We start from the raw sequence: 9,950 nt of genomic DNA, 5'->3' as shown, positions 1-9,950 counted from the left end.
TCATATAAACTTTCAAATTCTTTCATAAAATCAAAAACTAATGAATTTAACAAGTGGGCCTAGTTGTAAAAGTCATAAAAATACAAAAATTTCAAGAAATAGTCAAGAATTGAACTTACTTGTAATAAAAATATGAAGAACTAGCTTGAAGAAGCCCTTCCATGGTGTTTTTAGCTGATGAGAATTCAGAAAAATGAAGAGAAATCTAGATAATTCCACTTTGGTCCTAACTTTATTAAGCAAATTTTGCAATATTCCAAATTTTCCCTTAATTCTTCTTACTTTCTTGCTGATTTCATGCCTTTGTCGTCCAGCCCAAATAGACATTGGGTCTATTTTCCTTTTAAGCCCTCTTCCTTTTATCATTTAAGCTATTTAATCATTTCTCAAAATTTTGCATTTGTTACAATTTAGTCCTTTTTGTTCAATTAATTATCGAAACTTTAAAATTTCTTACGAAACTTTAATACTAACTTTTTAACACTCCATAAATATTTATAAAAATATTTATGGCTCGGTTTAAAATCCCTGAGGTCTTGATACCTCATTTCGATTCTAATTATTTTAATATTTATTTCTAGTGCACTATTCACTATTTCAAAAATTTTCCTAACTTCACATTTAACTTATACTTACTAAATTAATAATATTTTCTACCCATTTGTCGAATTTAGTGATCTCGAATCACCGTTCCGACACCTCTAAAAATTCAGGCCATGACATTTTTTTTGTCGGATTTGTGGTCCCGAAATCACTGTTCCGATAGGCCTAAAATCAGGCTATTACAACGTATCCTGTCCCGATGTCGGACACGGGTAAGGAGTGTTACAGGTTCCATTTGTATATTTGGTGGAATCTGGCATATCTTAACCAAACCTTTTGCATGGGCTCACCGTGTCGGGAGAGGCTTACTTGTCTTATAGTTTAGGTGCTTTATCTGTTTTTAGTTTCATTGCTTGTTGCTTTGTCTGGTTCAATAATACCGCTTATCCTAGTGAGTTTTACGGGCCCTCTGGATCAGAAGCTTCTCAAGCTCAAGCATTTACTTTTCTAGTTAGAGACCAAAATCTTGAGGCTAACGTGGGATCCGCTCAAGGGCCTACTGGGTTAGGTAAATATCTAATGCGTTCCCTGACCGGAGAAGTCATTTTTAGAGGGGAAACTATGCGTTTTTGGAATCTACATGCTCTTTGGTTAGAACCTCTAAGAGGTCCCAATGGTTTGGAGTTGTGTAGGTTGAAAAAAGACATACAACCTTGGCAAGAACGACATTCTGCGGAATATATGACACATGCTCCTTTAGGGTCTTTAAATTCTGTAGGTGGCGTAGCCACCGAGATCAATGCAGTTAATTATGTCTCTCCGAGAAGTTGGTTAGCTACCTCTCATTTTGTTCTAGGATTCTTCCTATTCATGGGTCATTTATGGCACGCGGGTGTAAGCACTAAATTTTGTCCGGGTTTTGTCGTGTTTAATTTTAATTTTTTTTCAAAAAATGCAAAAAAAAATACATTTGACCCCTAAATTTTTTGAAATTGCATTTTAACTCCTAAATTTTCCTAAATTTATATTTTGACCCCTAAAATTTTTTGAAATTACATTTTAGCCCATAAATTTTTTGAAATTACATTTTGACCCCTAAATTTTCCCAACATTTTATTTTGGCCTTAGAAGTTTTGCTGCATTTACAATCTGGTCCTTCTGGCAGCCAAACGTGATTTGCGCACCTAATCCCTGCGATTTCCAACCACCAGCCTAGGGTATGGCCTCCCTTCTCCCTAGCAACCTGCCATCTGCAAAAAGAAGCAAATAAATCAGCATAAAAGGGGTTTTAACCCCAAAAATCGCAACACCCACGAAAAAAGAAGAAGAAGAAAGTTTTCGAAAAAAAGAAAGAAAATGAGAGAAGGAAAAGAAAGAGGAGAAGAGGAGAGAGGCCGACGGCGGCCAAGCGGCAGAGACGGCAGCGGCGGTGTGAAAGAGGCGGCGGCGCAAGCTAGGGTAAAGAGGGAAGAAGAAAAAGAAGAAGAAGAAAAAGAAGAAAAAAAAAGAAAAAAGAGAAAAAAATAAAATTATTTTAAAATGGTCGGGTCGGGTACCCAAACCCAACAGCCCAATCAAAAAAAAAAGAAATTAAGCCAAAAAAAAGAAAAAAGCAACACAAAAAAATAGCCCAAACTAAAAAAAAGAGAAGGCCCAAAGCAGAAAAAAGGGGGCCACAACAGGCAAGCCCAAAGTATCAGCCCAGTAGCGCAGGCCCACCTGCAGACCCAGTCTAGCAGCGCGGTCCAGTGCAGCAGCAGGCCCAGCAGACCCCCAGACCCAGCGCAAACAGTCCAGCCCAGTCCAAAAAAAAAGAGAAAAAAAAGAAAAAAAGAAAAAAAAGAAAAAAAAAGAAAAAAAAGAAAAAAGGAAAGGAAAAAAGAAAAAAAGAAGCCCGAGTTGTATATCCCTTTTGATTGAGCTCGTATTTTTGGGCCCTTCGGTAATTTCTTTTTCTACCTACTTTAAATTTAATTTACATATTTTTATGACATTTCATATTTAATATTCATGTTTTTTTAATTATTTTTTTATATTTCGTATTTAATTTTATTTAATTTCATTAATTTCAATTTTCATAAATAAGGCGACGAACCGATTTAACATTAAGCTATATATTTTCATCGCTATGTTGGGTGAATATATTTGGCTCGTGTTAAATTCGGGACGCCCTTTTAAAAAATTTAAAAATTTAAAAATTCTCGTGTTTTGAAATAAAATATGTATTTTTGAATTATCGATAAATTATCAAAATTTTGTCTTTAAAAATGTATATGGTACAATAATATGTAATTTATCAATATTTTTGTGTTTTCAACAATTTTCGTGTTTTCAAAAAAAATTCTGTGTTTTAAAAAAAATTCTCGTATTTTAAAGATTTCCGTGTTTTCAAAAATTTTCGTATTTCTAAGATTCTCGTATTTCTAAAAAATTTTCGTGTTTTCAAAAAAAAATCTCGTGTTTCAATCGGATCACGATTAAATATTAAATTGAACTCGTATTTTTGAAAATTAAGACAACGTGCGCTTAACGAGATACCAATTTTGGGCGTCGCGAGGGTGCTAATACCTTCCTCGAGCGTAACCAACTCCCGAACTCTAATTTTCTCTGGATTTTCACGTAGACCTAAAATTACCTCTTTTTTAGAAAAGTTTAAAAATAAATTTTTCTTCTAAAAAGAGAATTTTATAGGTTTCTGGTCACACCTAAAGAAAAGATCGATGGCGACTCCCTTTTTAAATAAATTGAAACTCTGCTTTCAAATTTTCAATAGTTACTTTGACTAGTGCCCATCGCCAAATTTTTAGGTCGCTATAGCGGGAAGAGCTCGTGCAGCCGCAGCGGGATTTGAAAAAGGAATTGATTTGACTGGTGGAAGATGAGAGAGAGACAGCACCATATTGAAATGTGACAACTTAAAATATTTAGGGACCTAATATGTAAATTTTCTATTTTAATTGATTGCTAAAAAAACTTTTAGGGTGACGCGTGGCACCAAACTTCAAAAAGGTTAAATTCCTTTATAAGCCCTTCTTATTTACTATTTTCTTTTATTCTCTTTCAATACAAAAAAGAAAAAAAAGGAGAGAGGCTTATTACCAATTAGCTCAAAGTTTTTTCTACCAATAAATATTTTTTTAAAAAAATCCGATTCCAATTGGAAATAAGTTTTATTTATTTTTCGAATTGTTTTTTTGTTTAAATTATTTCGTTCCACTGTTCGAATAAATTTTTTTGTAAAATTATTATATGAAATACTATACGGTCTAAATTTAGCAACACTCTTCTCGCAGGATCCATTTCGGGAAAAGTATAACATGCAACTTCTAGCTGTCAATTATATCATTCATGGAAATGGCAAACCGACTCGAAGAATTTTTGACACAAGTATTCAATTAGTTCGGACTTGTATAGTGTTGAGTTGGGACCAAGACAGCAAAAGTTTTTCCGTCGAAGAGGTCTATGCTTCCTTTGTTGAAGTAAGGACAACTAGTCTGATTCGAGATTTTCTAAGAATCGACTTAATGAAATATCATATTTTTTTATATTAGAAAAAGAAATGATTCGTCAGGTTCAGGATTTATTTATGATAATAGGTCAGCTCGTACCAATAAAAATATGTTTTATTCCATTTATTCTAACGCAAGGATTTAAAAATCATTTAGCCAAAATCACGAAACTATTTATATGCTCTTGAACAGAAATAAGGAATCCCAATCTTTGATAATTCTGTCATCATCTAATTATTTTCACATGAGCCCATTCAATGATATAAAATATCACAGTGTGATAAAATAATCAATTAAAAAGATCTTCTAATTCTAAGTAAGAATTTATTATTTTATTTTAATCCAACAATTATTTGAACAAAAAAATAATTTTTGAAAAATAAATAAAATTTCTTTCCAGTTGAATCAGATTCTTTTACAAAAAAAAACTTTTTGAGCTAATTGGTAATAAGTCTCTCTATTTTTTTTTGTGTTTAAAGAGAATAAAAGAAAATGGTAAATAAGAAAGGCTCATAAAGCAATTTAACCTTTTTGAAGTTTGGTGCCTCCACTCAGGCGGCACCCTAAAGCTTTTATTTTTAGCAATGAATTAAAATGGAAAAATTCCATATTAAGTCCCTGAATATTTTAGTTAATCATATTTCAATCTGGTGCCACCTCTTTCTCATCCTCCACCATTCAGACTGTATTTTGGTACCAAAAAATATTGGTGCCGCCATCTCTCTCCCTCCACCCCTTGTGACTGTTTTAAACATGCCATTTTGGTAAATAATGGTATTGACATTGTCGAAACCATTTTTATTTTAAAAAATGGGGTCGACTTTTAAAACGAAAATGGAGTTGCCACCAATCTTTTTTTCGAGGTGTGATAGGGTCACCTTGAGATTAATCATTTTAATAAAACATTTTGATTTATTAAAATAATGATTTTGGTCTACAAAATTTGAGAAAATAGGCTCGGGAGTCGGTTATGAACAAGGAAGGATTAGCACCCTCGTAACGCCCAAAAATTGGTACCTAATTGAGTAATTAATGTCCTAATATCGAAAATTTGAAAAGATTTTAAAATACGATCCTCTTTAAAAACCTGAATAAATCGAATTTGATTTTAAGACCTCATTGTCCCGAAGTAATAAGATGTCACATCCAGTAAGATAGGATACATCATTTTAACCCTCGAAACTAAGCTTGTCTCATGTGTAAGACCAAATTTATGCCCGGGCCCAAAATTACAACCCAAATTACAAACCCATGACCCAGGGCCCAATAGGCCCAAAACCTTAACTTGTTTCAGTAAAAAAATTGAAACCCTAACCCTAATGCGCCATTCACTTTGCTGCCCACATGCCTCCGCAACGCGCCCACCACCCGAGGACTGACCACCTTACACCGAAATGGCAAAGACTCCTCTCGTTGACTTCATCTTGCCCGCAAAAAGGACAGAAACAGAAGCAAGAAAAAAGGCAAAAATAGCAGCAGAAGACTGTAGCATAGATTAACAGTAACTGTGGCTATAAAAACCACGAAAAAGAATAATGTAAAGGGGGGGCTTCATCATTGTAATCGGGGGGAGTTTTCTTTTGATTTTTTCTTTCGGCTACAAAGCCGAATATGCTGTAAAAAAGGGCGTGTTTTTCTTTTGGAAAAGAAATAAAACAGCAGATTTCAAGCAAAAAAAAAGAGCAAAGATTCAAACATCAAAAAAGGAAAAGCAAAGGTTTTTTTAGTTTTCGAAACTCTTTTATTTATTTATTTATTATTATTTTTTACTGCTGTTTTGTTTTAATGTATATATACACATATATGTAAAAAAAAGAATAAAAAAGGGTACCTTTCGAACTTTTCGGCCACCGTGGACGGTGGCCAGTGCGGCGGCGCTACAGCGGTCCCTCGCCAGTTTCTGGGCTTTGGCCAGAGAGAAAACAAAAAAGAGAGAGAGGATATTTGGTTTTTTTTAGAGAGAAAGAAGAAGAATGAAATTTTAAAAAAAAAACTGGACCTTTATAGGCTCCCAAAACGACGTCGTTTTAGGGCAAGCCTATCAGGCCAAAACGGCTCCGTTTGACGCGACCCGCGGGCGACCCGACCCGTCCAACCAGGCTCCGCGCGTTTTAGTCTTCAATGGGTTATTTTCGCTTTAGGCCCTTCAGGGTTTTCGGTCTGTTTCAATTTGGACCATTTGTCTTTTTTTCTCCTCTTTTAAATTTGGACCGTGGATTTGTCCCCTTTTTTAATTTAGTCCTCAAATCATTGGACACCTGAGGGAGGGACGCGTGGCCAAAAATCAAGTTTATTACCCATTTGGCCCTCTGCCTTTTCGCGCCCTTCTATTTTGCTCCTTCTTTGTTTATTTTATTATAGTTTTGTCCTTTAAATTTCGTTTTTATTCTGAATTAGCCCGTTTTTGTTATCTTATTAATTAATCTACTTATTACCATGCTTGTATTTATTCCTTTTATATTTATTCCTTATTATATTATTATATTTTACTATTAGCTTCGTGTTATTGTTATTTTATATTTCTATTTATTTATTAAAATATGTTTGTTTTATTATATGTTTGTAAATACTTATATCTTTTGTGTTCTTTTTAACTATAGATTATTTATTATTCTAATAATAATAATAATATAATTATTATTTATTCATTTATATCTTTTAGTTTTAAATTTTATTATATATGTACATTAGATATTTTATAATTTTGTTATTGTTATTATTGTTGTATTTGATGTTTATTTGTTTATATGTTTGTTATTATCTTGGGAAATATTTTATTTTTATTCGTCTATTTGCATGTTGTTGTATGTAATTCATTTGTCTTTTTTATTATTGTTATTTTTATTGTGGTTGTTTGTCCATATCATCATGTTCCTTATTTTCGTTTACTAATGTGACACTTATGCATATATCGAGTTTAGCATTACATCAATTTTACCTAAATTTTTTGAAAAGGGAAATTTTTGAAAATAAGAGCAATACTCGGCATTTGAGATTTTCGAGAGGATCGAGCCCTAACGTATTGGATTCCGATTTATTTTTTTGAGTGTAAATTGTTGAGAATGTTCTTTTAATCGAAAAACATGAATAAAAGCTCATTATTGGGAATTCAATATATTGTGTCCTAACGCATTGGATGTGACACGTTATTTTTTCGAGATGAGGATTTTCTTAAAAATAACCGAGACAATATTCAATGTTCGGAATGTTGAGAAATTGTGCCCTAACGTATTGGGTTGCGATTTCCTCATCTGACTTGAACAATTGAATATTTTTTTTAAAATTTTATCGCAGGAGTTTTTTTTAATATAAGCAACCTATTTTATACAAGTCATTTTAAAACAAAGGATCGTATTTTAAATTTCTTTAAATTTTTCAATTTTCGACATTAAGAAATTGAGTAATAAAAAAGGTACTAATTTTTGGGCGTTACGAGGGTGCTAATCCTTCCTCGTACGTAACCGACTCCCGAACCCGTTTTGCTAGATTTTGTGGACCAAAATTGTTGTTTTAATAAAATCAAAATCGTTTATTAAAAACAACCACTTTTCGAGGTGATCCAATCACACCTCATTAAAAAGGATTGGTGGCGATTCCTGTTTTCGTTTCATTTTTCAAAACCCAAGTCAACTCCGTTTTTATCAAAAAAATGGTGTCAACATCATGTATTAAAGTTTAAAAAGGATATTTGGTTATTTGGATAAAAAAATCGAAACCCAATAAGTTAGGGCACGATTTTCTCAAAGCTCCAAAGTACCGAATATTGCCTTATTTTTAAAATTTTTATTTTTTAAAATTGGGGAAAATTGACGCAATATTAAAACGATGCGTAAAAACTTTGATAAAAAAAAGGCAATATGAAAATACAAATAAACAATTTATAAAACACATAATGACAATTATTTAAATAGTAGCATCAATAATCAAAGACCAATGAATTTAAAAGAAAGAGTATAAAATAAAAAAATATAAGACAAAATAAAATGTAAAAAAATTTAAAAATAATAAATTTGAAAATGAATAATAAGGGAAAAAGAAATTTGAAATCAACAATATACAAATCAATAAATAAATTATATATATAAAAAAGTAGGTAATATATGTATAAGCTTGGAATAAATAATATATAAAAAATGAAAATATGTAATATATAAAGTAATAATATATAAATGAGTTTAAAAATAAATATTGTGTAATAAGAAATTTAGAACAAGTTATACACAAAACATCTTAAAAATAAATGGTATATAAAATAGATAGTATAAAAAAATGCCATTAATAATATATGGAAAAAAATTTAAAGCAAATAATCAAACAATTTAAAATAGATGATTTATAACACGAGTAATTAAAAAATAAACAACATGTGTGACATAATATTAAAAACAAATAAAGTATATAATTAATGGAAGAAAATAAAAGAATGATAAGAATGGTTAAATGAATGAACAATATGTAAATAAGAAAGTTGATGGATAAATAAACGAATAAAAGTAAAAGAATAATTAATGATTAAACAATTAAATGGATAAATAAAAAAGGTTAAAAAAACGTTTAAGTCAGCCTGACTCTCACAATATGAAGATTCAACGAAATTCCTCCACCAAAATACTACTCAAATGAAAGCAACTTAAAAAGAAACGAAGATGAACGAAGAACAAAATAAGAATAAGCCACAGAAAATAAGAACGCAAGAGGGGGAGAAATTTGAGTGAATGCTCTTAAGAATTATTATTGCTCCAAACTCAAGTGTTCTACAATGTTGAGTCTCCCCAAATCCAACGGTACAGATCAATTACATTAACGGCTAAGATTAAAGGGTATCTACAAATTAAATCTCTAATATTACAAAATCATATCTTCTAAGATTGCATATCCTTGAAGACTATGTTTCCATATGCGTCAAACTTGTAGATGGACCTTCAACCTTTTCAAGTAATGGGTCATCCCGATCGGGCCAAATGATATAATTTTGGACTGGACTTGGACTTTGTTTTATTATTTTAGGTTTATTATTTTTTTGTGAGCCCGGGCTAAATTGGCCTATTACAGACATACCATTTTAGTATTTAATTTTTTTTAGTTGTATTATACAGATAAAAAAGCCATAAATTCAATTGTTTTTTATTTTAACCTATTTCATTATGATTATATTATCTTTTATAAAACAATCTAATTATAATAAGTATTTAATTTTAAGTAATACACCAAAGTAGAGTTGTTCATGATCTGGGTCGGGTTTGGACTTTAGGCCCATTTTATAAGCCCAGCTCAGGCCGAAAATGGGCCTAAAATTTTACCCCAAACATGAACCGAATAAAATGCTAAAACTCGAGCTCGACCCGCTCGTATTAAATTTTTTATACTAATTTTTATATAAAATATAATACATAAAATACACTAAAAACATCAAAATAAATGTTTCTCAAGAAATAAAAAAATTAAAAATATATATATACTTAAATAACATTAAGATAAGTGCAACTTAACAAGCAAATACCTCTAAAATAGTAGTAAAATTAATAATAAAACAAGAGTTATACAATATTCAAACAAAAACAATAAAATAGTAACAATATAATAGCGAAATGATAGTAAAACAATGAAAAATAGTAAAAAGTAGCAAATTTTTTTTTACAAATTCGGTTGGGCCTAGGCCAAAAAAAGCTTCCAAGGCTCATTTTTCGGCAAAAAAATAATTTTATTTTTTTGTCTAAGCCCATTTTTCGGGACTATTTTTTTATCCAAACTCTCTCACTTTTCGGACGGGCCTTTAGGCTGGGCTGAGTGGACCAACTCATAGGCAAGCCTACACTAAACAATTTGTATAACTTAAATTCAGCATTTAATTTTTCACTATTTAATTTTTTAACACTTAATTTTTTAATTTATTAAACC

The sequence above is a fragment of the Gossypium hirsutum genome, chromosome D10 (assembly GCF_007990345.1).
Source record: "Gossypium hirsutum isolate 1008001.06 chromosome D10, Gossypium_hirsutum_v2.1, whole genome shotgun sequence".
NCBI lineage: Eukaryota > Viridiplantae > Streptophyta > Magnoliopsida > Malvales > Malvaceae > Gossypium > Gossypium hirsutum.
This window is presented reverse-complemented; position numbering follows the sequence as displayed.